We start from the raw sequence: 17,019 nt of genomic DNA, 5'->3' as shown, positions 1-17,019 counted from the left end.
AGCATAAAACCAAACTAAAGCAGAAGCAGAAAATGGGAGAAAACATGAATTAACTGAGGCAAACCAGAATTGGTGTTTGTTACAACTAATGGGTTAAGGAAGAAAAACTAAAGAATTAAAGGCTTCAAAAAGCTGCTGTAAATATTAAATAAGAACTCAGAAAAACACAATCCTTATTGTCATTTATTCATTAGTGGCCCATGCCATCAGCTGATGGAACTTGTGAATAATCCTATGATTTAAGTCATCTCAGACATCCACATGGAAGATCTTGTCCCCTTTAACCCTCTATATATCTTCCAGAAACATGTATTTTAGAAGACTGTCCAAGATTTCTTCTTCTTTTCTTTTCTTTTTTTTTTTTTTTAACCATCATACAAAAAAGGATTTCATTTTGGGAAATCGATTCCTAATTTATGGCAAGTTTTACTTTCAGAAAGAAAACCACAAAACAACACAATCTAATTCAATCTTAAAGGCTGGCATGCTGAGCAAGGAATGTTCTTATTCTTTGTAGGAGCTCCTTCTTTACGCTCTGCCTTTTGGTGTGATTTCAGCCACCGAAGTCATCAATAGACCTTTTTCTTTAATTACCTCTTTACAGTGTGCCTTCCACTAATGTCGTGCCTTTCCACCACATTCAATTAATTTAGCTCTCAGCAACTCGTTGAGGCGTTCTCTTTCTCCAGTTTCTATCAACTTTTGGTCAATCGCTGCTCTCATCTGTGCATCTTTGTTCATCTTGCTAACCACACTCTTCAGCTGCCCGGACCTAGACCTGCAGTAGCTTGGTCGCCTAAGCTCACAGAAAGCTAAAACACGCATTTCCCTTATTCTTTTTTTAAGACTTACTTATTTATTTAAGTAATCTCCACACCCAAAGTGGGACCTCAAACTCACGATCCTGAGATTAAGAATCATGCTTTCTTCCTACTGAACCAGCCAGGCACTCCGCCTAAGATTTCTTCTTATTGAACTACTTCTGTACTTGTTTTCACCAAAATCTCAACCCTATGTTCCATCAACCCAATATTTGCCTTTGCACTCTGGATGGGGTATTCATATCCCTGATAGCCTAATATTTGCCCCTGTGGCTTTCCTCATGTGGCTTTAGATCTGCTCTTATGGAACCCGATAATGGCCTTTAAATGATATGGCCTTTGGCTCAAGCTGGGCTAGTCCAAGTCATCCCCAACCCCTCCTTCAGGGGGAGATACTAGTAGCTGATGAGAACCACTTCTACTTGATCTTCAAATAATAATTGCTGATTACAGACACAGCTGGTTGGTTACATTTATTACCAATAGGTCCATGGTCAAGTTGACCACAATTATTACCAAAATACATGCTGAATACATCTTATTACCTCTCAAGCAATAGTATAAGGATGGCAATTTGGCTTAATAGAAAGAATGCAGACTTTGAGAATAGCTTTATAGGTATGACAATGCAGAGGGAGTGGGTGGAGGTAGGGAGATAAGCATCCTTAGTCCCTAATCGTCATTCATCCAGGGGCATCCAATCCCCTATTTCTCCTTTCCCTCAATACATGGGCATTTGAAGTTTTCTTGGCCTACTTCTGTTTGGCCACTCCTGATCCAGAGCAAGCTGGAACAGATGTGCCTGAGACCGAGTTTTGACCATGCAATGGGAGTGAAATCCCCATAGGAGAGGGCAAAGCAACAATATGAAAAGAACCCAAGTCCTTGATTGACCAGGTGGAGTAGAGCTGCCTGCAATCCACAGTCTTCCAGACCGTTATTTGACAAATAAATTCCTGTTTTCTGTTTTTATTTTATTTTAAAGATTTTATTATTTATTTGACAGAGAAAAACAGCAAGAGAGGGAACACAAGCAAGGGGAGTGGGAGAGGGTAAAGCTTAACGACTGAGCCACTCAGGCGCCCGTTTTCTGTTTTTAGAAAGAAAAAAGAAGGGGCGCCTGGGTGGCTCAGTGGGTTAAAGCCTCTGCCTTTAGCTCGGGTCATGATCCCAGGGTTCTGGGATCAAACCCCCCCCCCCCCCCCCCGCATTGGGCTGTCCACTCAGTGGGGAGCCTGCTTTCCCCCCAACCCCGCCTGCCTCTCTGCCTACTTGTGATCTCTGTCTGTCAAATAAATAAGTAAAATCTTAAAAAAAAAAAAAAAAAAGAGGAGCACCTGGGTGACTCAGTGGGTTAAGCCTCTGCCTTCGGCTCAGGTCATGATCCCAGGGTCCTGGCATTGAGTCCCGCATCAGGCTCTCTGCTCAGCAGGGAGCCTGCTTCCTCCTCCTCTCTCTCTCTGCCTGCCTCTCTGCCTACTTGTGATCTCTCTCTCTGTCAAATAAATAAATAAAATCTTTAAAAAATAAAAAAGAAAAGAAAAGAGAATCCAGACTTTTTATTCAGGATTGGATTTGAATCTCAGCTCTTATACCTATTATTTCTATAACCCTGTTTAAGTCACTTAAAGTTTGTTAGCTTTAACTTCCCACAAATGTAAATTAGGGTTGTTACATATTTTGCAGAGATGTTCTAAATAGAGGGAAGAAAATATCTATACCTGGCATATATTGGGCACTCAATGTAAGATGGTAATTGTAACTTTTTAAACTGAGTATGTTGGTTTTATTATTTTTTTTATTTTTAAAGATTTTTATTTATTTGACAGAGAGAGAGAATGCACAAGCAGGGGGAGCAACAGAGGGAGAGGGAGAAACAATCTCTCTGCTGAGCAGGGAGCCCGACATGGGGCCCGATCCCACTGAAATCATGACCTGAGCCGAAGGCAGATGCTTAACTGACTGAGCCACCTAGGTGCCTGGGTACATTGGACATTTTTCTTATCATAAGATAAGACATTTTTCTTATAAAAAAATATCATATTTTGGGGCACCTGAGTGGCTCAGTGGGTTGAGCCTCTGTCTTTGGCTCAGGTCATAATCTCAGGGTCCTAGGATTGAGTCCCGCATCGGGCTCTCTGCTCAGCAGAGAACCTGCTTCCTCCTCTATCTCTCTCTCTGCCTGCCTCTGTGCCTACTTGTGATCGCTCTCTGTGAAATAAATAAATAAAATCTTTTAAAAATATATCATATTTTGGGGCGCCTGGGTGGCTCAGTGGGTTAAAGCCTCTGCTTTCGGCTCAGGTCGTGACCCCAGGGTTCTGGGATCGAGCCCCGCATCGGGCTCTCTGCTCAGCGGGGAGCCTGCTTCCTCTTCTCTCTCTGCCTGCCTCTCTGCCTGCTTGTGATCTCTGTCTGTCAAATAAATAAAAAATCTTTAAAAAATATATATATATATCATATTTTGAAATCTCTCTGTAATCTACAAGAAGATCTTGAGATTTTACCAGGTTTTCTTTATGCCCATATAGGAAGGACTAATGGTTTTTTTTTTTTTTAAGATTTTATTTATTTATTTGTCAGAGAGAGAGAGAGAGAGAGCGAGCACAGGCAGACAGAGTGGCAGGCAGAGGCAGAGGGAGAAGCAGGCTCCCCACAGAACAAGGAGCCCGATGTGGGACTCGATCCCAGGACGCTGGGATCATGACCTGAGCCGAAGGCAGCTGCTTAACCAACTGAGCCACCCAGGCGTCCCAAGGACTAATGGTTTTTAAATCAGAAATAAGAAGGAACTTAGAAAGAATGGTTTAGAAACAAATAACTTTTTTTTCAAGATTTTATTTATCTGTTATTTGAGAGAGAGAACAGGGCAGGAGGCAGAGAGAGAAGCAGACTCCCTACTGAGCAGGGAGCCTGAGGTGGGGCTCAATCCCAGGAGTTTGGGATCATGACCTGAGCTGAAGGCAGACGCTTAACCCACTGAGCCACCCAGGTGCCCCACAAAGAACTTTGGATGAAAAAAAATCATATCTGGCTGAATTGTGTTAGCAGAAATTGATAACACCTCACTTTTCTACAGAAAGTAATTTATCTAACAATCTAGGGTATCTGTAGGGGAATTGAGAATATTGGAGCAAGTAAAACGGAACATTGAACTGCTTTGAAAAGCCAGTACTACTCACTTTTTAGGAAAGACTCCCAGATTTAAAAACCTATTTGCTCTCACTTTACACACAATGCTAATAAACTTGGTTATCTGGTTTCCTAGGACACAGATCAGGTAGAGAACTGCCAAAGCCAGGCACTCAGGAAGTAGTAAGAAGTACTATCTAACATTTTAACAAAATAAGAGGCAAAAAGCCAGAAAGAAAATTATGAGTATGGAAGCAGCCCAAGTGTCTATTGATAGATGAATGGATAAAGATAAAGAAGAGATGTGTGTGTGCGCATGCGTGTTTGTGGGTGATGGAATATTACTCACCCATAAAAAAGAATGATATCTTGCCATTTTCAAAAATGGGTAGATCTACAGAGTATAATGCTAAGTGAAATAAGTCGGTCAGAGAAAGACAAAAACCATATGATTTCACTCATATGTGGAATTTAAGAAACAAAACAAATGAACAAAGAAAAAAAATAGATAAACCAAAAGCAGACTTATAACTATAGGGAACAAACAGATGGTTACCAGAGGGGAGGGTGGGGGGATGGGTGAAACAGGTGAAGTGGATTAAGAGTACAGTTACCGAATGAGCACTGAGAAATGTATGGAATTGTTGAATCACTGCATTTTACACATGAAAACGAATATTACATTGTATGTTGACTCTCTACTGGAATTAAAATTTAAAAATAAATAAATAAAATAAAGTGAAGATTAGGAATGTAAAGAAAAAAGAAAATTATTAGAAGGACATAAAGGAACACAAAAACACACTTAACATTGGATCATTTGGGGGAGAACAAAAAGTCTAGAATATTTCTGTGTTTCTTAAAGATGTATCGCTTTGCACTCTAGTTCTTTTTTTTCTTTTTTTTGAAGATTTTATCTATTTATTTGAGAAAGAGTGTGACACAGAGAGAGACAGCACGAACAGAGGGGAAGGATAGAGGGAGACGTAGACTCCCCACAGAGCAGGGAACCCAATGCAGGGACTTGATTGGGCAGAAGCTTAACCAAATGAGCCACCCAGGTGCCCACGCTCTAGTTCTGAATGCTAATAATGACCAAGAAAGGAGTTAAATTATATTTGCTATATGTTTCAAGGATTCAGAAATCTATTTTATTTAAAATAATATTTCAGGAGCACCTGGGTGGCTCACATGGTTAAGCATCTGCCTTCAGCTCACGTCATGATCTCCAGGTCCTAGGATCAAACCCCACGTTGGGGTCCCAGCTCCATGTTGAGTCTGCTTCTCCCTCTCTCTCTGCCCCTCCCCTTGCTTGTGTTCTCTCTATCTCTCTTTCTCAAATGAATAAAAAAAGTCTTTAAAAAATAAAACAAATAAAATAAAATATTTCATTAAAGGTGGTTTTAAAGCATTTTATACTTAAAGGGATTACTTCAATTATTTAGAAAACGGATTCATACCTCTCACATTTTTCAAAGATAAATGGAGCTTTTCTGAATTGTAATAGCAAAGACAGAGTAAATACACACCAGTTTGTGTTGACAGGTCTTCTAAAAGCGTCTTTAGATCTGGTTGGTTGCTTTGACCCCCAAGCAAGAGAAAATAAATAATGCATTCCACTACAAACTGACTAACAGTAAAAGTTTAACAAGCTCCCATTGGCATGCCCAGCTCTGTGGGAGACAAAAAGTAGAAAATAGAAAAGGTACGCAACACCTTTCTTTAAGTTCCCAAGAATTAAAGGAGGATCATAAAAACAAACCCATAATATGAAACTACATAAATTAACAAAGGTTCTATATAAGAATAATTTCTAAGCAACGCCTGATACGTATAAGTTATTACTTAAGAATTCAGTAAAATCATGAAATCCATTAATACTACGGTTCTTTGCCTTTGTGATACCTCTGTGGCTCTCAGGGGTTTATTCAAGTGTCAGAGTAAGTTGAAGGCAGAAGGTTCTGCAAGGCTACCAGCCAGGACCACATGACTCCATCTGCTTTTCTTCCTTGATATCCAAGACAGCAAGGTCTTTCTTGCCTGCTTTCACTCAGAGAGCGGGATTCATTAAGACACACTGAGGGAATCTGCCAGACACATGACAGGTCTATTAGGGCTGCGGTGTACCATTATAGAGCCTCCTCCACATCCCACTGCACAAAACAAGAGAGAACTGGATCCTTGTCTGCCTTGCGTACAGCACAGGGTTGGTGTGGAGTAGTATCCAAACATTTCTTGAACGACTGTGATAGAGTGACAGTGGAAGCTTGAGGTTCTAGAAGCCTAAGACTAGAAAGCCTTTCCCAGGACTAAGGACATGACCTGGGGACACATGGGCTACTTGGAGAGCACAGGGTAGCATACAACAACCTGTAGTCAAGCTACATACCCCCCAATGAACTCAGGCAAGGTTCCAAATCCAGCCACCAGCAATGAGGGAAAGTGCTTTTGTTATTATGCTGATTTTAATTTGGGACTGATCATTTATGTTTCATATCAAGAGTTCTTCATTTATTAAAGAACACCTTGATTTTGAAGAACAACAACAACAACAAAAAAACCCCTCCTTTTCCTTGATCTGCTGTTCAGTCGGGCAGAATGTTTAGACCAACTCTCTTTTTTAAGTAGTAACTTAACAGACCCAAATGTCTAAGAACCCAACCGTTGTGCTGCTGGAAGCGCAAGAGAAAACAATCCAGGTAGAAAGGAAAGGGGAGAGATGTTTAGGTTCCCTATTCTGAGAAGAATAGCATAGGGAAATGAAAGTGAGCTGAAGAGAGGAAGAGAAATGGTAGCTGAAGAAAGCTGAGAGAATCAGGAAGGGAGATTGCAAAAGTGCGTCCCCTTTAACCCTACGTGCATTTGCACTTGTTTCTTTCTCTGCCTCTTGGTTGTCTGAAGGTACCAAGCATGTGTTCCCATACAGCACACCCTCGACCTCTCCTGGTCACACTCTGTCATGAGTCACAACCTTGACTGCTGTGGAAACTGCAAAGGGCAGGGCTCTGGGGAGGAAGGCAGTGCCCGACCCAGTGTCCACTACTTCAAGAAATGGGCATAAGGTGGCAGCACTGGTAGGGCCTGCAGGTGTTGTGGAGAGCAACTTGGCCAAGGACCAGCTGTACTTTAGCTGCTAAATCCCAGGGAGAAGATGGGAAGAGGGGACTCTGTTAAAGACCTCCTTATTAGGGTCGTTGGTAATGGGAAGTGCCAGGCTTCTCCTAGGGGAGCAGTGGCACTCAGGAGCTGCACAAGGAGGAGTGGCTGATGGGTCCCATTGTCAGGTACCTCCACCTCTGTTGAAGGAGCAACTACCACTTATGAGGAATGATTAAGACGCATTGATGAACAACATGGATGAAGCCTGAGAACATGGTAAGTGAAAGAAGCCAATCACAAAAGACCATGTATTGTATTGTATTGTACTGTACTGTACTGTATTGTAGGTCCAGAAGAAGCAAATCCATAGAGACAGAAAGATTAGTGGTTGCCTACGGTTGGGGCTGGGGAGAATGGGGGTGACTTTTAAAGAGTATGGGGTTTCATTTGGGGGTGATGAAATGTCCTAAAATTGATTGCGGTGACAGTTGCACAACTCTGAGTAAGTTAAAAACCATTGAATTGTGCACTTTAATGGGTGAGCTTTAATATACCTCAATAAACCTGTCACTAAAAAAAAAAAAAAAAGAATGATGAACATATAGTTAAAAAACAGAGAGGAAACGTAATAATGTGAGTGCATTTGAACATATAGTTAAAAAAAAAAAAACAGAGAGGAAAGGTAATAATGTGAGTGCATTCTTACCATTCTCTCCCTCCCTGGTCTTAGGAACAAGGAGGGCCTCAGTATGGGAGAGAGGCATCCCTTTTTCTGGAATCCCCCATCTCTAAGACAGTGCCACTTAAATTTTAAGTTGCATACAAAGCACCTAAGGATCTTGTCAGAATGCAGATTATGTTTCAGAAGGTCTGAAATGGGACCTGACATTGTGCATTCCTAAGAAACTCCTAGGTGATCCTGAAACTTCAAGTCTTGAAGTTAAAATTTTTATTTATTTACTCTTATTAACATATAATGTATTATTTGTTTCAGGGATGCTGATCTGTGATCCATCAGTCTTACACAATTTACAGTGCTCATCATAGCACATACCCTCCCCAATGTCCATTAGCCAGCCACCCCATCCCTTCCACCCCCCTCCACTCCAGCAACCCTGAGTTTCTTTCCTGAGATTAAGAATCTCTCATGGTTTCTCTCTCTCTCTCTCCGGTTTCATCTTATTTCATTTTTCCCTCCCCTCCCTGATGATCCTCTGCCTTGTTTCTCAAATTCCTCCTATCAGTGAGATCATACGATAATTGTCTATCTCTGATTGACTTAACATAATACCCTCTACTTCCACCCGTGTCATTGCAAATGGCAAGATTTCATTTTTTGATGGCTCCATAATATTCCATTATACATATATATATACATACATATATATCTATATATATATATACACGTCTATATATATAAAGATGTATATACATCTTTATATATATAGACGTGTATATACACACACACACTTTATATATACATATATAAAGAAGATGTGGTGTGTGTGTGTGTGTGTGTGTGTGTGTGTGTGTGTGTATAGAAGATGTGGTATATACCATATACCACATCTTCTTTATCATTCATCTGTTGAGGGACATCTTGGCTCTTTCTATAGTTTGGCTATTGTGGACATTGCTGCTATAAACGTTCAGGTGCACATGCTCCTTCGGATCACTACATTTGTATCTTTAGGGTAAATACCCAGTCGTGCAATTGTTGGGTCGTAGGGTAGCTCTATTTTCAACTTTTTGAGGAACCTCCATGCTGTTTTCCAGAGTGGCTGCACCAGCTTGCATTCCCACCAACAGTGTAGGAGGGTTCCCCTTTCTCTGCATCCTCGCCAACATCTGTTGTTTCCTGACTTGTTAATTTTAGCCATTCTGACTGGTGTGAGGTGGTATCTCATTGTGGTTTTGATTTGTATTTCCCTGATGCCGAGTGATGTTGAGCACTTTTTCATGTGTCTGTTGGATGTCTTCTTTGCAGAAATGTCTGTTCATCTCTCCTGCCCATTTCTTGATTGGGTGATTTGTTTTTTGGGTGTTGAGTTCAATAAGTTCTTTATAGATTTTGGATACCAACCCTTTACGTGATATGTCATTTGCAGATATCTTTTCCCATTCTGTTGTCTGTTGTCTTTGCCTGTCTGTCCATGTCTGTTGTCTCCCATTCCCATGTCTGGTGTCTTTTGGTTTTGTTGACCATTTCCTTTGCTGCTCAGAAGCTTTTTATCTGGATGAAGTCCCAGTAGTTCATTTTTGCCCATGCTTCCCTTGCCTTTGGCGATGTGTCCAGGAAGATGCTGCGCCTGAGGCTGAGGAGGTTGTTGCCTGTGTTCTTCTCGAGGATTTTGATGGATTCCTGTCTCACCTTTAGATCTTTCATCCATTTTGAGTCTATTTTTGTGTGTAGAATCACATTTTGAATAGAAAGAAGAGACTCTAAGACACCCAGTGAAATTATGTTTATTGCCTGATTGGGATCGATATTATGTCAGCTCTGAACTAAAGTTAAGAGATCTGGGGCGCCTGGGTGGCACCATTGGCTTAAGTGTCTGACTTGGTTCCTGCTCAGGTCTGATCTCAGGGTTGTGAGATCAAGCCCCACATCAGGCTCCATGCTGTGTGGAATCTGCTTGAGTTTCTCTCTCCATCTCCTTCTGCCAGTACCTCTCTCCCTGCTAGCACTCTCTCCCTTCGAAATAAGTAAGTAAATCTTTAAAAATCATAATAAAGTTAAAAGACCAATTAAATAGTTTTATTTTTACCTCATACTTGGTAGTGGCATTTATATGTATAGTTATATATATATATATATATATATATATATATATATACACACACACACACATAATGCTTCTAATAACAGTTAATACTAATATCTTGAAAAAGCACATTACTAAAGTACACTGTGGAATTTATTATCTATTTTTGTTGAAAAGTTAGTATTTGGAATTTGTAAGAGAGCTAGGTTTGAATCCTGACTCTGTCATTTACAAGAGTCATGGCCTTGGATTATTTTATCTGAGTTTCAGTATCTTCGTTTATAGATTAGAGATAATGCTATTTATCTTAGTGGATTTTTGTGAGTACTAGAGACTATGTGGTGTACACATAGTGGTCAATCATAAGATTACTACTTTTTAAAAATTTTATTTATTTACTCATTTATTTGAGAGAGAGAGCATGAGCAAGGGAGGGCCAGAGGGGGAAGCAGGCTCCCCACTGAGCAGGGAGCCTGACATGGGGCTCAATCCTAGGACCTTAGGATCATGACCTGAACTAAAGGTAGACACTTAACTGACTGAGCCAGCCAGGCATCCCAGGAGATGCTTCTTTAAGGTTTTTTTCCTTGGGGTGCTTGGGTGGCTCAGTGGGTTAAAGCCTCTGCCTTTGGCTTGGGTTATGATCCTGGGGTCTTGGAATCAAGCCCCGTGTCGGGCTCTCTGCTTGGCAGGGAGCCTGCTTCTCTGCCTACTTGTGATCTCGGTCGGTCAAATAAATAAATAAAATCTTAAAAAAAAAAGATTCTTTTTCTTCATTCATTTGAAAAAGATGCTGTTTAGAGTTCTAGGAAAATGCATATGGAATATAATTTTTCATAGCTAGAGCTATGGGTTTTTTTTATTAGTTCTGATATGAAGGAATTCAAAGTAAAAGTTCAGATATTCAATAAGGAATTTTGGTCTCCTTGATTCTTTTTTTTTTTTAACCTTTTATTTATTTAGGTACTCTGTATTCCCAATATGGGACTTGAACTCATGACTCCAAGAGTCACATGCTCTTCTGACTGAGCCAGCCAAGCACCCCAGTCTCCTTGGTTCTTAAGTGTGAAGCTGAAATGAAGAATTCAACGACAACGATCTTTACTTTTGTTGAAAAAAATTTTCAAACTGAGTTGCTTAATTTCATTTTAGGGCCTCTGTTATTTTCCTTTTTGTTTACCGGTACAGCAGGCAAGTTCTCCTAATGCCTGGCCCTCAGGGAAGCCTACAGAGAGAGGCAATTTGGAAAACCCTGCTTTGGATTGGAGTTGCTCCTTAATAGCTCCCCATGGAAGAGGGATTCCTGCTACAAATGACATGACATCACAGGCACATGGCTTGGGCTGGAGCAAGGACTGCCGCTTCTTCCTTCTTGAGGCTCTCTGACCTAGGAGGTCCGTGGCCTAGACTGCTAGGTGAGTGCCCAGGTCCTTTGTTCCTCCATGTCATGCTTGGTCTATTCTCTGGAAGTTACAGAGACACAGAGGCTGCCCAATGTGTATGTTTACTTTTCTTTTCATATGCTTTTGACTTTTAGGTTGACTTCATCTCCTTGGTTTTCCTGGTTTCTGGAAGAAAACGAGGCAAACGTTATCACTGGCAAATTCCTGCCATGCAGCTTTAGTAATAACCCCCCCTTTTCTACATTTTTATAAATTTAAACTCTTGCCAACACATTCTATCACCATGTACTCTTCATTACCTATATGAAGGCCTAAGCGGTATGGAGACAAGAATTTATTTTCTTCTCTATTTGATTTTTAAATTATAGACGACTCTAATGCTGCCAGCTGGTAAATGTTTAGAGTTTAAGGTAAACATCACTCCAACTTTTATAATGTTTAGAGTTTAAGGTAAACATCACTCCAACTGAAAACTGGTTTTGAAGACACCCTTTTTGGAAAAAAAACCCTATTTTATAAAGAATACTCTTAAACACATATTTTCAAATTTGAAAGGGAAAACAAGGGGTTCTACCTGTTCCATGCGGTTTTCAATATTTAGGATTTCTTCTGTTAACTGTTCTGCTGCATGTGGTGCTCAGAAAGACTGAATGGGAGACACCAGCCCCCAGAAAGGAATAGCCACATGTTCGTGGAGTGAGGAAGTGCTAGCTGCTGGCTGGGGACTTCCCAGATCACTAATTTTGAAACCTCCAAACTCTGACCTAAAGATCAAATTCTTGTCCTCAATAGCAAGGATCAAACGGTTGGAAGGCTGTATTCTGTCCTCAGTAGCAAGGATCAAATGGTTGGAAGGCTGTATTCTGTTTCCTCATCTAGCACCAGGATTCTGTTGGACAGTTGCAATTAAATGGATGCTAAGTCCTGCTTGTTCTTTTCTTCCTCATCTGTCCAATTAAGGATATTCTTTGATTTGGTGCATCTTAGCTGTTCGTTTTGGTGGACAGTTGCTTCTCTTGTTAAAAAGACCAAAGACTGGGGCACCTGGGTGGCTCAGTGGGTTAAAGCCTCTGCCTTCGGCTCAGGTCATGATCCCAGGGTCCTGGGATCGAGCCCCGCATCAAACTCTCTGCTCAGCGGGGAGACTGCTTCCTCCTCTCTCTCTGCCTGCCTCTCTGTCTACTTCTGATTTCTGTCTGTCAAATAAATAAATAAAAAATCTAAAAAAAAAAAAAAAAAGACCAAAGACCATTCTAAACTTGGAGTCAGCCAAGTAGATAGAACAAGTATCTCATCATTCCACACAGCTGCTTTAGAGCACTGGGCTCCAATCTACGCAGAAGTCCTTGTTATGAGCGTTGTTATGTACAAGAACTTGAGCTTTGAGAGCAGCCATGTAGCATAAATTGTACCTCGTGGACATTTTTGTATGGTTTAGTTCAAGTACAATTACCCGACGTGAGAGCCTATGTGACACTGAGACAAAAAAAGAGAGAAGAGAGAAAAGAGGGAGGAGCAGAAGTTATCTTGATTCATTTCTCTTAATTCTCCCTAGGGGAAAAGAATGACTAAAATATAACTGCGTATAAGAGCATTAATATTATTAATAATAATACTTTCGATAACTAGGCCAGTGATCTCACAATACCTTTATCATCTATTATTTTCTTTATACTCACCCAAATCTCAAGGTCCTATAGAATGGGTATTGCCATATCTTAAGTTTTTTTGTTTGTTTGTTTCTCTTTTCTCTTTCCTCATTAACTTTCTTTGAAAATGAGGGACCTTGACCTGAGCGCTAAGAACTTATAAATTTTGAATGAAAAAAGCCTATATTATTTTGAAAGCATTGTCTTTCCTCTTAGACATCAGCCTACAATGTCCTTTATAGGCGGTACAAAGGTTGTGTATATATACAATATTGTACATCACAGCAGAGTGATGTCAATGGGCCTTCCATTTAGAGTAAACTCAATGACAGAATTTATATCCAAAATCAAAAAATGGAAAATTCTAGACTAGTTTCAAAGCATAATAGTGCAGAGACAGTCAGTTGACTCCTGGAAAGCCTCTCTCCCGGTGCATCTGAGCACACATAGTTCATATGATTAGATTTCTTGAGTCTATTTAAAATCTTGGGGGCGCCTGAGTGGCTCAGTGGGCTAACCCTCTGCCTTCAGCTCAGGTCATGATCCCAAGGTCCTGGGATTGAGCGCAGGGCATCAGGCTCCTTACAGAGCGGGAGCCTACTTCTCCCTCTCCCTCTGCCCTTCCCCCTTCTGCTCGCTCTCAAATAAATAAATAAAATCTTAAAAGAAATAAAATCTTGATCATTACAGCTTATAAATGAATACAGCCACTTGGAAATCTGACTTAAAATGAAAGTCTGGACATTTGTCTTAAACGTTGAGATAGCTCTCAAATGGTAAGCTCTTTGCCTTGAATATTAGGTAGGTCATCCTCCTTTAAATCTTTGTCTTTCCTTAACTCATCCCTACGCCCATTCATCTCCCAAATAAAACCTCTAACAGAGTTTTCCATGGTCTTTGTAGTACTCCATTCCTGTAAATTCCTTCCCCATGTTTTTCTTCTGTTTCACTTAGTTTGGAAAATGGCAGTATAGAATATGTTAAGTAATGTTTGGTATAACCCTAACCCTGGCTGGCATCTGTGATCCCTTAAAACAGACACACACACACACACACACACACACACACATTTGAAGATACCTTTTCTAAAAAAAACCTATTTTATAAAGAATTTTGCTGAATTCTTTACATATGTAGAATATGTATACTTGTGTATATTCCTCTGTGTGTGTGTGTCTGTTTTTATGTGTTCTGGGGTTGAAGTCTAGAAGTAAAAACCTTAAATAAAGTAGAAAACAAGCATCCCTTATTATCCAGTCCCCTTTTAGTTGTTTAGAAAAATGTTTCTTCTGTTGTTCCTATTAAATATTTCTCGTTTTGGCATCATACACCAAAATGTGATGTCAGAGTGTGTGTGTATGTGTGCGCATGTGAGGTAGAGGTAAGGGAGAGACTAGGTCACATCCTATAATGTGCAGTGGTGAAGAACCTATTAAATTACACAATCTTTAATTAGCAGATCATTGAGAATATGAACACACACACAGGCAATCAAAAGGTGACGTCAGTGAACGGTTACGGCTCAGCATGACTGTTCCTGTTTGTTATTGCATTTAGTCCTAGCACTCTTGCTATCAAAGGCTGTCCTTTGAGTTTTACTATGAGACTTTAGAAATGTCTATAACAAAGGGGCATCTGGGTGGTGTCCAACTCTTGGCTTTGGCTCAGAAAATCTCGGGGTGGTGAGATCGATCCCTGCATCAGACACCACACTCAGCATGGAGTCTGCTTGAGATTCTCTTTCCCTTTTCCTCTCCTGCTCATGCTCGCTTTCTCTAAAAATAAATAAATAAATCTTTAAAAAAAAAAAAGTCTATGCCAGATAGCATTAATAAGTATTCTAGGACATAGTTAAAGCAAGGAACAAGAAGGATGTCTGGGTGGCTGAGTCAGTTAAGCATCTGCCTTAAACTCAGGTCATGATCTTAGGGTCCTAGGATCAAACCCTTGCATTGGGTTCCTTGCTCAACTGGGAGTCTGTTTCTCCTTCTTCCTCTGTGTCTCCCCTCCCCAACTTGTGCTCTCTTTCTCAAGTAAATAAATAATCTTAAGAAAGAAAGAAAAAGAAAAAGCAAGGAACATGGTGCTGAATGAAGTATATAAATATGGCTTTGGGATGACCTTATTATTAGCACTAGTCATTTAATTAACTTCTAGTTGAAAGAATAACATGCTCACAAGATTACTGAGCCTCAGAAGACCCATTCTGGTATAAATTAGGTCAGAACAGCACATGCAACTCAAGGATTGCTGAGGAGGGTCAGATGCCTATGGTAAAGTTGCCTCCTCATGAAAGAGGGGTATTCAAGGAAGAAACTGGGTGCCCTTGATCTATGGTATTTGGTTAAGTTTATAAAAATGGTTTCTATCTAACCTCTCCATTGTCAGTTATAAATCATGCTAATGAAGGATTATTAAAATCCTCAGTAGCTAATCAGGGTTACCTCCTTACATCTGTTTTTTCCTAGAGAAGATCTTTTTGAAGGCCATGTAGTACTCTAATTCTCCCATGATTCCATCTTAGAAACACTGGTTGGTAGTTCGTAAAAAAACAGAGAGTAGGTGTGGAGTCAACTATAATACTCCTTTTCTAGAATACTTTGGACTCCTAATTTTAGCTGGGCTAAAGGGGAAACACAACATCAGCCATCAACTCCAGTTTTTGCTGGACAGAGTATCCATATTCTTAGTTAGCTGTTGTTTGGTTGGTTGAGGAAAAAAAAAAAAAGAGCCCTTGGACTGTTCTGGGTCAAAAAGGACCTCACATTGAAGAAATGTATAATCTATATCCTGGTCTTGGTGTTTGGGGCAAAAATAGTCCCTAATGTTGAATGGCATGGTGTATTCTTTTGTTTGAGTATAGTTTGTGGATGGACTCTATTGATGAAAACACACTGTGGTAGAGAGCAGTATGTGTATGTGTGTGTGGTGGGGGGTTCAGTGCTGTTTTTCAATGGCCTGTCGGATAGGCTCGATGAAGTGTGTTGGGTTGTTTCTCCTTTGTTTCCTGTCTTCTTCCTCCACAGCAAGACAGGCAGAACAACACACTTGTACACAGGTGTCCAGGAGTTTCTCTGGAGGGGTAGGCCAATGAGCACTAACCTTCTAGTCCCCACCCTCCAGCCCCTCCGGTTGCTTCTGAATCCAATTTTGTTAAATTTCCAGGCAGAAAGTGATAATTTGGAAAAGTGCCAAAACCCACAGTAGTTTTTCCTGGCAGCTTTCCTTTGGTGTCATTGGTAAGTTTGCATTTCACCAGAGTGCCACAACACTACCACCACAGTATCTCACAGCTCCTTTTTTTGTTTGGTCCACTTTTCTTTTCTCTTTGGAAGAAGCCATTTTCTTTCTGTAGGGATAGCTGGGTTTCAATTCTATTAAAGCTAGTCAGAATGCTTTCCCTTAGGGGCCATTCACTTCCTGTCTTATGCCTAATAGGATCCTTTGGATTTTCTTTGATTCTTACATAAAAAGCCCTGGATGTTCATGCTGGAGTATTCTCTTGAGGTAGCTGTGTTGCAGAGAACATTTGCTGTTTCAGCCTCCCATCCTGTTTTACAGGACTGCCTGCCTCCCTCCATTTTGTCAATGCTCACACAGTTCTTCTCTTTCCCACTCTCTTCTACAGAACTTGTGTTGGAGCAAAAGACTCCATTCCAGATCCATTCCAGAGTTGCTATGAGAAACCTCCCCACTCAATGACTCTTTTCTCCTATCTCAGTAAAATGGCAGTGTAAGAAAGCCTTATGCAATCAGGGCTGAAGGAAATACCCACCTAGAATATTTGATTTTCCTTCTGATTTTCTCCTCTACCCTCAACGTCCAAAAATTTCCTTTCCAATCATTTTTACATGTATGAAATTTTCCTAGATTGGTTTTAAAATAAAGCAAAACAAAAGCAACCTACATTGATTTAATATGGGAAGTCAAAGATAACAGACTTTTCCTGTTCCTGAGCAGTAGCCTTCAATATTAAGATCGATGACCTTATCTTTTCTTGGTAATATTGTTGGTACATAGCTCTCCAAATCTAAAAACAACTTAGTGTAATAAGTACCAAATACAAAATCATGAAGTTTCTCTTCTGATGGACTATAAAGGGGCTTTTTGGCTTTTTTTTTTTAAGTAGATTTTTTCATATACTATTTTT

General features: G+C 40.3%; 1 pseudogene; it reads right to left on the bottom strand.

Annotated features, from left to right (window-relative positions):
* Positions 1-446: 446 nt before the first annotated feature.
* LOC111154929 lies at positions 447-747 on the bottom strand (annotated as a pseudogene).
* Between the last annotated feature and the right edge of the window lie 16,272 nt (positions 748-17,019).

The sequence above is a fragment of the Enhydra lutris genome, unplaced genomic scaffold, assembly GCF_002288905.1.
Source record: "Enhydra lutris kenyoni isolate GAN:26980312 unplaced genomic scaffold, ASM228890v2 scaffoldscaffold38, whole genome shotgun sequence".
In the NCBI taxonomy this organism is placed as follows: Eukaryota; Metazoa; Chordata; class Mammalia; order Carnivora; family Mustelidae; genus Enhydra; species Enhydra lutris.
This window is presented reverse-complemented; position numbering and strand designations above follow the sequence as displayed.